At 35.3% G+C, this 16,562-nt stretch overlaps 1 protein-coding gene across 1 annotated transcript in view; it reads left to right on the plus strand.

Moving 5' to 3' along the window:
• Positions 1-16,562, plus strand: part of MEIS1 (Meis homeobox 1) — a 153,947-nt gene that overhangs the window by 34,786 nt on the left and 102,599 nt on the right. The window lies entirely within an intron of this gene.

Here is a 16,562-nt window from a genome sequence, read left to right on the forward strand (position 1 = left end):
TGTTTCCTAACATGGTTGAACAGCACTGATTAGAATTGCAAACTCTGCAATACACTTAACAAGGTTCATTTTCAAGCTAAAACAGTAGAGTTAATTTTTTTAGGCACACGTATGCCACTTTTACTATGAATAATATCTACAAATAGAATTTTAAGTATTTGAGGCATATTATTGTCCCAAGAAAAGTTGCTGACTTCATCACAACTACAGGCTAGTAAAAAAAATGAAGTCTGGAATAGTAAACTGTTACAGAGCTGAGACAGAAACAGGTAACCTTCTGACCTCTAACTTTTACTGGAAAATGATACGCAACATAAATTCAAGGGGCCTTTTTTCTTTCAAGTATATATGTGTGTATATTATAGCAACACTGTTCATAACACTACAATTAAGATAATGTCAGTACTTTCCAAATTGAACCCTATTTTCATAAGCATAACTATACTGATCATTTAAAGAAAGTATAAAGGGAATATTTTAAAAAAAACAAAATTTATGGTCTAAAATTTTCTACTTAAGATGGCTCAGTTTATATTTTGAGTAACCTTCAAATAATAGATTTCTCTGTTATTGGTGATTTCAAAGAGTCCTAAAAATGTGAATTTTTAAATGTTGGCAAGTAATTTGCCCTTTACTTAAAAAAAAACACCATCCTTACCTTACATCTTAGAATTAATAGTGTGTATTCCAAATCAGAAGTGTGATAAGGGCTAGGTAATGTAGGTTAAGTGACTTGCCCAGGGTCAAACAGCGAGGAAGCATCTGAGGTCATATTTGAACACAGGATCTACCATCTCTAGGCCTGCCTCTTGATCCTCTGAGCCACTTAACTGCCCCATGGAGGAATGTAGAATGACTTGTGTTGATGCTTCTGCTCTATGAAGTAAAACAAGGAATCAAATATTTTTCAAGTTAATTTGGCCAAGAGATGTTCTCCAATTTAATAAGCAAATTTTATTTTAATCAAAGGGCCAACATTTTCTCCATCTAAGTAGATGTACATTTAAACCTACAGTTCTCTTACTCGCTTTCCTTTTAGTGCTTATTTAGTCTCCCAAGTATTTATACAAACATTAACTCATTTGATAAATACATTATTTATATGAAATTTAAGTGGCATATTGTAGTATACACACTTGGCAGATGAAGACAGTATGCTAGGGAGACATTCAGCTATGGCTATCCTATAACCTTTTCCATCAATAAAACCTATGGTCTTGTACCTTACTTCAACATCAGGATTGGCTTTGTATAATTAATTGTTCTTCCATGTTTTCCCTCCTGCCTTTTCTGGCAAGCACATACAGGTAAGCTGTGCCAAGATTTGGCCTGTAGTACATGTCCTAAATAGTTATTTACACACTTTGAGTCAATTTTTTGTCAACTAGGTAAATAACAGCCCTCTTCAAAAGATTTATAAATCCATAAAAATGTCTTATACATACACAATAGACAGAAATAACTCAATATGTCAAATGTATATCGAAAGAGGTGTTTCCCCCCCAAAGCTGCAAGTATTACATATTTGAAAGTTTTCTCTACCGTATTATTTGTACTCTCCAATCCTTTTCCATTTATCTACTTCCTTTTGACACCTGCTATGCCAAAAGAAATCCTTTAGGCATTGGCCTTTTGTGCTCCCTGTCCCCTTTTTCCTCCCAATAAAGGCCTTTATCTATTAAATGACTGAGTAATTTAACAGGGTATATGTCACTGAACACTGTACCTTTGACTTAAGTGGCAATCCATTTTAATAAAAATACATTCTTTTAATGAAAAGAAAGGAAAACAAAACTTTTGCTTTTATGAAAAGCAAAAGTTCCAAGATAGCCTTCATTGATACTTATACAGTAACAATTAAATAATAATGATAACTCATTTATAGAGTACTGTATAATCACAAAGCTCTTTTCATATCATTTTAAGCTAAGTCTTAGTGCTACCATTTTGTAGAAAAAGAAACTGAATTAGAGAGGTTAAATGATCTGGCCATCAGCACTCAATAAGTGGCAGAACAGGGTCTCAAACTCCTATCTTTTTGCCCCTAGGTATAGTACTCTTTCTAACCTGCTGCTTTAAGCAGTATCCAAGTTACATTTATATTATAGCTGTTGTATTCCATAAAATGGGACAGTCTTCTAAAAGAGGATTATATAGGAGAATTTTTTTTAGATATTAAAAAATAATACATTTGAACAAACATAGTAAATTTTGTTAGAGAAAAGAAATTTCTCCATTTGCTTAGATTGTCCACAAAATTTTCTATAGGTAAATATCTGTCAGTCTCCCCTAACATTCCCATGAGACAATGTGTGGTAAGTGCTTTGTCAGCCATAAACTGATACATAAACGTAAAACCAAGCAATAACCTAACAATGACAACAAAAACAATAATACTTAGATTAGTGAGAAAAAAATCACAATTTCTCTTAGCAGCTAGCTATAAGCCACTATTTATGTTATTATTAACTCAATATAAAGCTTGTGGCCAATTAACAAGACTTTTGCTTCTTATATAAACAACCTCTTTCTAACACTGATGTTGGGAAATCTGGGCTGTGAGTTGCTACATCACATCAATTTTACTGGATGCAGTTTTATATTATTACAATGTTGCATGTGATTGGTTTTGTTAAATTTTAAAGCGTTTTAAATTGTGTTCTTTTAAACCTGTTGATGTTCATGTTAGTGGATGGAAATGTCTTTGGAAATTTGGCAGGGCAATTGATGTTGGATTAAAAGATTTTTTTTTAATTTTAGGAAATTGTTTCAGTATATTTTGAGGCATGCATGTTCTGTGATTTCCTCTGTGATTAAGGGAGGTGGAGACAGTGCAGATAATTTTGACCTTAGTGATTATCATATGGTGAATATACAAAGCACTAGGATCCAGGCAGGTGTTTGTAGTCTTCTTTTATTGGCTTAGGTTATGGTATTAATTTTTAATTGACCAATAAGTTAAAGTCAAATGCTGGGCAGAGTCAAAACTATCCATAGAACTGTGAGAAGAAAAATTAGCCTTCTGGGTCAGGCCATGAAGGAACAGGCAAGGAATTGTGAGGAAAATATCCAGGGCTCATATTGTCCTGAAACAACTTACTGGGTCAAATGAGAGGCCACAGGGAAAACTTGGTAGTTTATAGCAAGGTGATGGTGACTCCTTTCCCCATAGTGTGCAGCCAGTATGTCAGACAGAGAATTTGTGTGCACCTTCATTTCTTATATCTTCTGTATTAGATGTGAATTTATTCTTTTCTTTGCACATCGATCCTTGTAAAAACCACATTGACTCTTAAGGTATGGAATGGGTAAAGATAAAAATTGTTTTAGAAATGAGAGGGTAGATGATTTTAAAGCTGGAAGCCCATTCATGTTGGCTGCCATCTTGGGGTCCAGCCCTATGTACTAGTCTTCACACTGACCAAGGCTTAAGCCAGGAGTAGGATTGTAGGATGAGTACTGGCTGGACTTAGAACTGGATGGGACCTTAGAGATCTAGTCCAGCCTCTTCTTTTATATATGAGGACACTGAGACTCAGAGAGGTTAAGTGACCCTCATGGTCATACAGTTAGTAAGTAGAAGAGACAGGATTTGAAATTAAATCTCTAACTCGAAACTCAGTGTTCTTTCCATGATATTTCACTAACATAATCCTTGTTCCCCTGAGTTTGGAGCCTTGTTTGCATACATTATCCCTGTGAGGCAGCTATTATTAGTGACACCCAGAGAGCTTAAGGGACTTGCTACCTGTCATATGGAGTGACTTACCTACTGAGCCCAGAATTAGAACAGTTATTAACTACCAATTAAATACTCTTTTCATTATTTTACCCAATTTTATCTAATTTATATCTAAGCAGTATCTAACCATACCTCAATATATTACTTAATAGGTTAAGTATTTTTCTCTACAACAACCCTATAAGGCAGCTAATACAAATCATTATCCCCATTTTCAGATGAGGAAATTAAAGTTCATGGAATTTGGCATATGTTTTAGAGGTAGAAGAAACCTTAAATGAGAAGACTGAGGCCCAGATTATTGAATTGCCTAAGCCATACATGGTTAAAAAAGTAAAAAGGAAAGCCCAGACTGATACCCAGACTTTATGATTCTAAATCCAGGGCTTCTTTTACTGTCAACATCATATGGCTAAGGTCAGAGCTGAGAGCTGAACTCAGGTCTTCTTTGTCTAAATCCACTATACCCACTATGTCTCAATAAACAGATAAAACTATATCCATTTGCTCTATTTCTGCTACCGACTTTATGTGTATAATTCATTGTTCATCAGGACCTGCTCCCTAGGATTAGAGAGTGGTGATGAGCCCTTGTACATCTTGGCCCTACATCTGGACTCTAGCTCTCCCAACTCATCCTCCATGAAATCTCTTTCGTTCTCACTGTGAGTTAATAGAAAGCAACTGCAGGACCCAAGTGGGACAGTTGGACTTATCTGTGCAATACTAGACAACAACGCTCCAACTCCTTACTTTTTTCCCCTAAAGTTCAATATTCAGGGCACTCCTTCCTTCTTGACTCCTGGCCAAAACAGCCTTATTGCTAAATAGGAATTTCACATCAGTAGTAAATGGTGAACACACCCTTCAAAATATCACATCGCAGAATCTAGTTTTGAGTATTAAACTACCATGAAGACAGATATGTTCAAAAGTTGCATTATGCATTGAGAAACAGTTATGTTTCACTCTTTCCAAGATTTCAAGATTAGGAGTATGGAAAAAAAAAGTAAGTGCCTTTTCTTCTCTTCAGAGTGCCCTTTCCCCTTGTTAATTTGCTCAGGTTTCTTTCTTTGCAAGGAAAAAGAAAATATTATTAATAAGATGAGACTTTATGTGAAATACTTAATTTTGGAGGATTTTTTAAGTCACCAACTGCAACTGTCATGGCACCTCTAAAACTCCTTCCTAGTGTCTCTTTTCTTCGGCAAGTTTCAGGCCAATGTTATGCCCTCCCTCCCCTCTTTCTGCTCCCTCTTTGGAGAGCAAAATCTGTCTACCCCTCCATCCTTTCAGCTTTTGTATGAGTTGGAGCAACCCACAAGCAGAAGGCAATTCCATTTATTATTGAAGGGATCTCAGGGCAGTTGTTTCAAACCTGTGAAGCCAGCAGGCCAAACTAGTGGGGGGGGGGGGGAGGGGAGAGGACAGGCGCAGAGAAGGTGGAGACGGCCCGTATTATGTACCAGATGACTGAGCAGCGATTTATATACCAGCTAGCCTTCTTGCATGAAGAAGAAAAGTAATAACAGCACAAACCCAGGCATTTGAAATAGTCAGATGTCCGATGAATAATGGGATAGGTGGGAAGGAGCCCTCTGATTGGATGTCTTAATGAGCACATTTCGCACAGAGTTTGGGCTGCAGTTCCCCTTGACCTTTGCCCTTTATTGACCAAACTGACACTTCATTTTTCACATACTTCCAATTATGGTTCAGCTTAAGTGTTACCCTACCTCCTTTATTTCTTTCCTATGGACAATTTGAGAGTCGTTGAGGCCACATAAGATATTTTAATTTGAAAAACTAGCATAGCAATTCAGGTTTAGGATGTAATCTGAAACTGATGTCAGTTCACTATTTTTCTGTTGAAAACAAAAAGTTAGTATTGCTTTTTTAGAAACAGTTGTTAGGGTCCCCCCAGCCCCCCATTTAAAAAAGTAGGTGTTTCCTTAGAACTCGAGGACACTGAAAATGAAGAAGAATGTAGAAAATTCCTTCTTGCTTTCCATTTTGATTTTCTTTTTGCCAGGGAAACTTGAATGATATCTGTTTGTTTACATTCACGAATTGAGGCTTTTCCTCAAAAGACTTGCATTTTGAAGTCTGTGAAATGTATTTTGACTAACACACTTGTTAAGAGTACAGAAAAGTAAAACATCCTTGTGGCCATAGGTCTCAAGTCTTATCCCATGGCAGAACCATTTATTTCTTTGATATTTAAAGTTTAAGTACAAATTAAAATGTAACCTTTGTATACAATAGCAAACAGTATATGAAAGTGATCTTCTGATGGGAAAACTCAGGTGTAATACAAAAAAAAGGAAGAGGAAGTCATTACAGCATATCATTCCTTTTCTTATCAAAAGGTCTATAATTATAAAGTTGTCACGCATATTAGATTAGCTGTATAGACAGGAGACACCTATATATCAAACTTTCTTTTCATTTTCTCATCAAACCTAGATAAGAATCTCGTTTCCCATTTCTCTGAATTTTAGAATCATGCCAGTGGTTGAATTAAGAAGAAAGGACTAAAATTTTTGCACTAAAAAGTAGTCACTGAATATTTGGTGCATGAACTTGGCCATAAACTTTTTCATGTGAAGTTTATCTTTTCACTCATTTGGCATATCACCTAAATTTGCTAGAGATAATTATTTTCTACTTAGACAAATGGAAAATATATCTGAAATTATTTACAACTAAATAGTCATCCCTAAACCACAGATGTATTTGTCTAAAAATGTATGAAGTGTTGCCTACTTTATTATGTAGCCCTCTGGCATATCCGTGGCATATTTTTACTATAATATGGTAATAAAAGAATATGTAGAAGGCAGACAAAGGTTCTGTCTTTCTCAGTAAGGTGACCCCTGTTACCAAGTAACTGCTTTACTTATGAGCTTATTAAAAACTCAAAAAATGAGCTTTTCATACTTCACAGGCATTGATGTGAAAATGAGCTGTCCTGTGAGTAGTTTTCTTGATCATTTTTAGAACAATTGATTAGCCAAAGAGCGGCTGTCATTAGTTGACATTGACTGATAGCAATTTGTCACAAGCTCTGAAGGTCAGCCAGACGGCTGGAGTTTCTGCTTGTCTTTGATTGACCTTTACTGATGCCATTATTATGTGATTGGTTTTGACTAGATATGACCCTCAATTGAAGAAGACAGGCCATTAGTCAGCAGGACCATTTCTCCTATTTTCTGTTTGTTTTGTATTTTTCTATGTGTGTGAACTTATGAATGGAATATTGCAATGCTTCTAATATTTCTGTTTTTTTTAAACCTGGAAAGGCACTGGTGTTATATTAAAAGCATCACTCTGTTTTCCCTTTGGTTGACTTTTAACAGCAGAAATGCTTTCCCAAGTCTAGTCTTTGCTGCTGGCATTTGACATTTACACCTGTGCAGTGCTTTGGTTGTTGCAAATGGCAGATGAGGATTTTTTTTTTTCCTTCTAAGAAAGAGGAACTTAACTGCTGCTTGTATAACTTCTGAATCTATGTACAGATTCTTTTGGAGCCCTAGACTTAACAATTTTTATCTCTTAAGAATCATGTTGTATTTTTAAAATAATGATTAAGTAGCAGAGAATTATCTTCATAATGACATGATGTCAATTCATCATTTGACTCTGAAGCCGGAGGGTGTGAAAACTCTGTGTGTGTGTGTGTGTGTGTGTTCGTTCTTGTCAGTTTTGCTCGCCCTTCTGGGAGTTAAAGAAAGCTCTCACAGTGTTAACAGTATCAGCATTTCAGACAAAGTGGGATATTTTTCCATTATAGTGAATCAAAAAGTAAATTGTTCACAATCCTCATAGTGGTAAAAATTTACTCTCATGTACTCTTAGTATCAGTTCTTTCCAGTAATAGGTACTTTTTAGTCTGTCCAAGTTGAAGAAAATTAGTGTCATCTATGCAATTGAAAGTCTAAATTTCATTGTTTCTTTTGAACAGTCTCAAAATAGTCAACTTAATCAAAATTTAAAAAATAACTCAAGTGCACGGATGTAATAGCTTTCAGTTCTTTCATTAGTCCCAAATATGACTTTTCCTTTCTTCCCTTTCCTCTTCTCTATCATCTCCTCTTTTGATTAAATTTAATTTTAAGCTGAAAGTAATAACTTGCTTTTCAGGTCAGCTCTCATAGGCAAATTCCAAAGCCACAATACAACATTTGGCAAAGTTTCAACATGGATTTCAGTTTCTGTTTAGGAAACTACATGAAGAGAGAATTCATTGCACCAAGATGGTGGATTCCTCTCATGCTGTCACACTGTTAGCAAGGCAAAACTGAGGAAGATAAGTTTAGAAAAGTATATACTGAACTCTAAGTTTTTAGAACTTAATTTCTTTTGCAGATAAGCTGGAAAATTAATTTGAATGATGTTTAAAATTTAATTTAGCATACATTAAACACCTATTAATGTATGCTTATAAAAATTTAAAAATAAATTTAAATATTTTTGTGCATCCTAAAACATACTTAATTTGCATGAGAGCCAAATTCTAGATTTTCTTATAGCATGAATTTTTAAGTTTTATCACATCCCAGTGTCTCATATTTCCTCAGATGCTATAGATTCACTGGAGTAGCAATGGGCTGGAGCTTGGGGTAGGTGTCACATGATTCGGCCAGATTATGAGACATCCATGAACTATAACTAAGAATCCCATTGATGCTTCAGAATTTCAGAGGCTAGCACAGATCCAGTACTCCTGACATGACATAGCTAGGGAAAGGCTTTCACAGATTAAAATGGGCCCTAGGCAAAATTTTGTAGTAGAAGAAATTTGTCTTTATTATTCTTTAGGCACTCATTATTGCACTCTTTCATTCTCAGACCTCTGCCATCTGGTAATCTAGAGCCCTCTACTGTGTTTCTTACTCTGGACTTACCCTCTTACCTCTCCAGTCATGTTCTAGATTTTTGAATTTTCTTCAACCCTATCCCCCTTCCTAGATTAAAGTTTATATATTTTGTGCTCTATTTTTAGAGGGCATAGTTTTGTTTCTGTTTTTTCTCCTTCTAAGGGACAGAGAGCTTTTCTAATATCTAGCCTACATGTCATGGTATTTGGAACTTTATAGCTACAAAGGATGGCTGAGCCAATCTGGTTCAACACCTCATGTATTGATGGATATTAATGACCCAGGTAATGATACATTTTAATAGAAACATTTTAGAGATAATTTCTTAACCCTGAGAAATGACTCAAATTATGGGAATTAAGCATGTTCACAGCAGATGGGGCATTGAGTTGCTCTTTAAATCATTTCAGAGATATTCTTGTCTTCTATTCTTTGAACTGACTACTGTCAACACTCATATCCTACGCTGATCCTATGGCACATCAGGAATTGATCTGATCCTAGGGGTTCCAGAAACTCTGGAATTTCTGTAGATTAAAGTCTAGGGCAAGGAACCTAAAGCCAGGTAATGCTGCTTGGTAACTGTGTCCAAATGTTAAGGGTGGTTTATATCCTGTATTCTTTCACATTAACAAATGCCATGGTAAAAAATGGCCATGTTTTTCATCTCCTCATTTAGATGCATCCATAAATTTATTTTCCTCATAAATAGATGCAAGGTTGTATTTTACTAATTAAGGATAGGATTATAGAGTCTGATTTTAGTCCTAGAAGAGACCAAGCCAAACAATAAATCTATGTCGGACAATTTTTCTTAGAAAGTGGTGTATGTGTGTGTACATGCATGCAGGTGTATGTGTGCATGTGAAGGCATGTGTAGTTTTCAGTATATCAAGTGATCCTGGAAATGTGATTGGTAATTCAAGATTTGAGAGGTAGAATAAGTGTCTAAGAAGTAGTTTTGGTAATTATTCAATCTGAAGATATTCTACTAGAGTCCTGGCTCTATAGTCAGAGAAACTTTATTTAAAATCCGCCTTTCTCTATGTGATCGTGGCTGAATTACTTAACCTCTCTGAGCCTTAGCTTTCTCATCTATAAAATGAGTGGAGTAGGCCAAGATGATTTCTGTGGTGCTTTTTAGCTTGTGAATCTATGGTTGTATAATCTATCAAGATTATTTTGACTTTGCTTTAATTACCAATATGGATAATGATAGACCTTTTCTTCTACTTCATGCCACACTTGGGCATATTGAATAGGGCAAGATTTATTGCATAGGGAAAAGAGGACTAATTTCAGAATCAGAAGTCCTAGGATGAATTCCTTGTTTTGATAATTATTAGCATCATGATCTTGGTCAACTTTGAGCCTCAGTTTCTGATCTGTAAAATATATAATAGCTTAAAGCATTATATATGTGTTTATATAATTATTACAATTAAGTACCTAATTCTATCTTTTTTATGTGTCTAGAATACAAGACTAAAAATTTTAATTATGAGAATAGAACTAAATAAAACATTTACTTAGATCATATATTCTTAGAGTTCTTTTAAGATAAAAAACACTAAAGAGAAAAAAGGAAGAACAAAGAATGACATATAGAATACTGTTTTTCTATTCATTTACAGCTATATTATATTTTATTTTGCTCCATCTTTTATGGCTATTTTTTCCATAAACTAATCTTTTTTTACCCCAACTAAGTTCCATTGAGGGCAAGGATTTTTCCTACATCCACAAAAGCTTAGGATCATAGAATTAGAACTGAAAAAGAATCGTAGAGGCCATTTAGTCCAAACTCCTCATTTCTCATCTAAGGAAAGCGAAGTCCAGAGAGTTTTAATGATTTTCCCAAAGTCCTGTAGGAAGCATGTAGCAGAGTTTGGATTTGAACCTTCAAGGTTAATTTAACACACACACATATAGAAAACATATTTATTAGACACTATATATAGAGTATCGTGTTAAGTGCTAGGAATACAAAGTAAAAAAAAATACTTAAATGGTTCCTGCCCTTAAGGAACTTACATTATCCCATAGATATAAAAGGCTCACAGATAAGTAAATGCCAGGGAACTTATAGAGAGAGCTCTAACAACTGGATGGCTGAGAAAAGGCTTCTTATAGGAAGTGGCTCCCAATATGAATACTTAGGTAAGAAAAAGAACAAATATAGAGGTGGAGGTACCAAATTTGGGTGACATTTCTAAGGAGAACAGTTTTTCTGGAATTTTGAGTATGTAAAGGGGGGAGCAATAGGGTTGGCTGGAAAGGTAGGTAGTACATTCCAGGCAACAAGAAATAGTTTGGCCAAATGATCAGAGAGGAAATAGAATGTTGACTGAAGACCACAACAGTGTGAACAATACAAGATTTGGTGTCAGGAAGACCTCGGGTAATAGAATCATAGAATTTGAGAGTTGTAAAGGGCCTCAGCAGCATTCTATTCCAAACCATACACAAAAGGAATTCCTATAATAATGTATTTGACAAGGGACCTCTCAGGAGGCAGGGGACCCATATTCTCTTACTGCAGCCTCTTAATTGTGGCTAGATCAAATTGTTAGGAAGTTTTGTTTTTTCCCTGACATTTTTTTCACTAAATTTACCTCTTAACAATATCCACCCATTGCTCCTGGTTCTATCCTTTGGGGACAATGAGAACAAAACTAATGCTTCTTTTATATGACAATCTTTCATATTTCTGGAAACAAGTGTCATGGCCTATTGGGTCTTTTCTAGGCTAAAAAATGCACAGTTCCTTCAACTGTTCCTCAAATTGACATGGACTCAAGACTCTTCACCATCCTGTTTGCCTTCTTCTGGACACTCCACTTTATTGATGTCCTTGGGATTAAATCCTACATCAAACACTTCGAAAGCCTAATCAAATCACTTAGCCTTTTTGAGCCTTAGAGCTCAAATACCCATCAGCAGGATGGGGATAAGAACATCTGTATTAAAAGGTTGTTGTGAGGATGAAATGAGATAATGTATTTAAAGCATTTTGCAAGCCTCAAATCACTATGGGTTTAAATGTGACTTGTACATAGTAGTATTGGTAGTTCAGTTTTAGAGTTCTGTGATATGATGTTGAAAAGGTAGACTGAGGTCAGATTGTGGCACGATTTTAAATATTATCCTAAAAGCAACAGGAAGACACAACATTTTTGAGCAAAAGAGTTGCACAGTCAGATCTATGTTTTAGGAGGACCATTTCAAAAAGCTATTTTAAAAAAGATTTGAGTGGGGAGAGCCTGAAAGAAAGGATTTAGTTACCACCCTCTCCAAATCTTGCCCCCCACCTTGTTTTAAAAAAATTAAATGTCTTAAAATTTAACATTGAATATCAATACAACCAACTTAACTGCCTTAGTGAATATTTAAATCATAATTAGCTCATTTTAACATACACTATACAATAAGTATTTTTTCTGTCATTCCCTCTACATCCTTATCAAGATTCTTGGTTCATTTATTATCATTAATCTTTCCTCTTTTTTGGACATTATGTATACTTCATTCTTCTTTTACTTTTTTCTTCCTTAGGAATATTTTTTAAAAAGTTTTCCCAGATTTCTTGTATTTCTTATAATGGGAGGCTTAATAGCATTATAATATTGTATTACATTGAAGTACAACAATTTATTTAATGTTTTATCTATTATTAGACATTTAGATTGTTTTTGCTTTTTTTTCTTTAGTAGTTATAAGTAAGGGTGCTAAGCAACACCTTTTAACAGATACCTTTTTGGTTTTTGATAAAAATTTAAGGTATATTCCCAACAAATAACTGTTGAGTTAAAGGTTTGATTTTTCGGGGTAATCTTTGGTAGAATTTATGGCTATAAGCATTCTACTTTGATACCTGCTGCTTACAGATGGTCTCTCCCTTTGTTTGATTAAGGGTACATGGTGTATTAAATTTGAAGTCAGAGATCCATAGATTCCATAAGATCATGGAAGGGACCTTAGTGATCATTGAGTCAATGCCTTAATTTTACTGATGAAATAAGTGGTGCCCAGAGAGGTTAGGAAGGATTTGAATCAAGGATAACTGACTCCAAATCCATGGCTCTTTCCACTGTCCCATGTTGCCTATCATTAATTGTATTTGGTTCCAATTCTGACTCTGCCACTTATTGCCTGTATAACTTTGGCCAAGTCGCCTAATTTTTCTGGGCTACAGTTTCCCTATCTACAAAATAAGAAGTATTAGAGAATCTTTTTTGTCCCTTCCAGCTCCATATCTAAATCTTTCGACCTCTTATAAAGCCATTGTTATAGGAGTAAATAGATTATAGCTCCCATAACAATTTTGTGTCTTTCCTATTTATACCCATTCTAAATTAAATCATACATAAATTGCTAATCTTTCTGCTGTCCCTCCTCTAGAAAATGGTCCCCTTTTCTAATGGGTATGGGATGGAGGCAGAGTGTAGATGCAAAGGAGCTAGCTAATCACACTAGGATAAATCACTGGGGAAAGAAACAGAGTGATTGGAATACCAAAACTGACTTTATGAGTTTTCATCTGAAAGTAAGCTTTTTTTTTTAACTTTGGGAAGTTTGAGGAGAAATTTTAAAATGCCTGCTATGTGCTAATAATCTCAGAGCTGGGGGGCAACTGGGTAGCTCAGTGGATTCAGAGCCAGGCCTAGAGAAGCGAGGTCCTAGGTTCAAATCTGGCCTCACATACTTCTTAGCTGTGTGACATGAGCAAGTTATTTTACCCCCATTGCCTAGCCTTACCACTTTTCTGCCTTGTAACAAATGCACAGTTTTGATTCTAAGACAGACAGTAAGGGTCCCTATGTAGTCTGCCCTACTTGGAAAAAAAAATAAGAATCTCAGAGCTGAAAAGGATCTCAAGAGACACCTAATCCAACTATAGCTGAAAAACAATTTCTAATGCAACATAACCAACAAATGGTTCTCCAAACTTTTCTTGAAGACCTTTAATGAGGGAGAACCCAATACTTCTCAAGGCAGTACATTGTATTTATAGATAGCTTCAATTATTAGAAAATTTTTCCTGATGCAAAGCCAAAATTCGCCTCTTTGTAACTTCTACCCCATACTCCTGAATTTGCCCTCTGTAGCTAAATATTGTGTCCAATCTCTCTCCCACATAATCGCCCATTGAATGTGATCAAAGATATCTGTCATGTCTCTCCCAGGTTCCTCTTCAGGCTAACCATTTCCAGTTCCTTCAGACTCTATGTAAGAGGAAATAAAGGCTCACCATTTTGGTTGCTCTCCTTTAGATGGTTCTCAGTTTGTCATGTCATTTTTAAACTGTAAGATCCAGAACTGAACACAAAACTATAGATGTGGTATGACTAGGGCAGACTACAGAGGGACTTTCACCTGTTTATTCCTGGAAATTATGCATCTCAATGCAGCCAAAGATCACATTAGCTTTTTTGGCTGCCACATTATACTGCTGACCCTTACTAAGTGTATGTCCCACTGAAACCCCAGTATCTTTTTCAGATAAATTTTTGTCTAACCATGCATTTCCCATTCTGTATTTGTGAGGTTGATTTGTTAAAAACCCATTAAGATTTTGCATTTGACCCAGTGCTCCAACCTCTAAAGATTTTACTGGATACTGCCTCTGTCATCATATAGGTATACTTTTGTTTCATGTAACTGAATGACCATAATCTTATAGTGACCTTTATTCTTTATGTTTTTCTGCCTTATAAATTACCTGAAAAATGTTTAATGAAGTCTGGGACTACAAGTAGTAATTTTTAACCAAATCTATTACTTCCAATATTTCTACACTGATCAAGTGACATACATAATTTTGCCAAAATTTCAAAGAATGCAATGATTTTATATGTAGAAGCTGAATTTTTCCTTAAAACAAAACCCATTGGCTTATATCGTCTAACAGTTGTCATGTCTATTTTGAAAGTAATCTTTGGAAAAAAATTGAGAGGTATGAAAGGGTTAGGAAATTTGGGTGGTGGTGGGTTTTTCTCCCCTCTCCTTTCCTACAAGATGGAGTTGCATAATTTTAACGTAATCTAGCTTTTCTTTGCTTATATATGCCCTGATCCTTTTGATAAAAAGGAAACAACTTTGGAAAACATTAATCGATTAAATAAACAATTGAATGTTAATAACAGTTAATAATGGGGGAGTATTGCTCTAGATTCCAGAAATATTCCCAACACTTAATGTTTGTATTTGGAAGGAAAGCAATAGGTTTTATTATGAAGAGAAGCAGAATGATTGTCTTAAGTACCAAACATATTCTTTAGACTTAATTTTCATATTTGAAATAGAGACAGTAGGTTTAATGTGTCTCTTACTTTGTGGCTGGAACAGATTCTATTTTTAATCTGTAAGTAGAATATGGCATAGGGCCATGTGCTTCCTTGATCCAAATGCATAACTCCTGTTGATATCAGTTAGTTTCAAGATGGATTGGAATTATGTAGTCTTTATTTTGAATATCCTCTTTTCCCTTTAAATTAAGCATGCTGAACAAATTCTAGCACTTTTCAAGTCAAAATAAAGTGTTTTCATAATATAGCAACCATGCTGGCTTAAGGGAATAATACTACAATCCCAAATAGACACACACACATAACCGTAGAATTGGTTTTCAGGCAGAGTGAGGCAACTGGGCTCTGGAATCTGGCTGCACAGTAAAGTACATGGGTGTACTGAACTACACAGAATTGCCTTTAAATGGAAAGAGAAGAAAGCCTTTTTCTTTGGATGGCTTTTTGTTCATCTTGGCACTCAATAGCTAGTGAGATAGTCCAGCAGGAGGTACCTTGTACTTTCTCACCCTTATTGCCCCAGTGGTGGGAATGGTATGATAATATTTAGTCAGAATTGACAGAATAGACAGAATTGGTTCTATAAAGTAATGTCCTCAAATCATAACTGTTATATCAGGATTATTTGATTACCTGGCAATAATCCCTTTCCCTGTGATAGCTTCTGGATCACCTGTTTTGTTGGGAGGATTTGACAGTCCTCATGTTTATTACCCAGTTGTCCTTAGTAATTGCAGCAAAAGACAAACAAAAATGCAAGTACTTGTTGACCTTGACTTTTTTCCACAAGATATTGGACTCGATAGCTCTATTACTGTCGAACTGATAAGGGTTGTAAACAGTAGCTTAAGAAAAATGTTTTATTCCCAGAGGAAAATACCATATTACTGTGGGAAATGGCAACAGACTAGTGCCCTTTGCCATATTTACTTGATTCACCTTTATTTGGGCTGTGGGAAAAGAAAGTGGCAAAAAAACAGGACAACTTTCTTTTAGTACTTTAATATCTTCATATAAGCATTCTTGGAATTTTTTTAATTGTGTAGGTAGTTGTCTGGAATATGTTCAAGATGTTTCTATATCTTATGATTTCTAAATATCACTTAATCTCATTCTTAATTTCAGAGAGTAAGATTATATTTTTTTGAAAGTTGAATAAGCTTTCAGTGTCAAAGTATTTTTCTCAACCATTAATGAAACACATGATAGTCAAACTGGGGGTCCTCATTCCCTCAATAGGGTGCCCCAGTGAAATAGAATTGGCCATGGCAAATATTTACCCAGAGACAGTGTAGAGGTTGACTGGAGGATTTGGTAGTTAGTATTTACCTTTGGGTATGGGGTCTTAAATCTTGTACTTGAACTAAAATGCCATGTGATTCCTGTCTCAGTAAGACATAAAGCATCAAAGTTGACCTATTCCACTTGTGCTTAAAAATCCCACTGTGTTTTTCTTCCATGGAGAAATATTTTGGCTCAGTATTACTAGATTTAACTTTTGCTCTTAAAAAGTTGTTTTGAAGCAGAATGAAATGATGGGGGGGAATTGATTTCTCTGCATATACTGTGGCCTAGATTCTTAACCTATGAAAATCTTTCCTGGGGAATTAAGAACTTGACGTTCATAGAGTG

The sequence above is a fragment of the Gracilinanus agilis genome, chromosome 2 (genome assembly GCF_016433145.1).
Source record: "Gracilinanus agilis isolate LMUSP501 chromosome 2, AgileGrace, whole genome shotgun sequence".
Lineage (NCBI taxonomy): Eukaryota > Metazoa > Chordata > Mammalia > Didelphimorphia > Didelphidae > Gracilinanus > Gracilinanus agilis.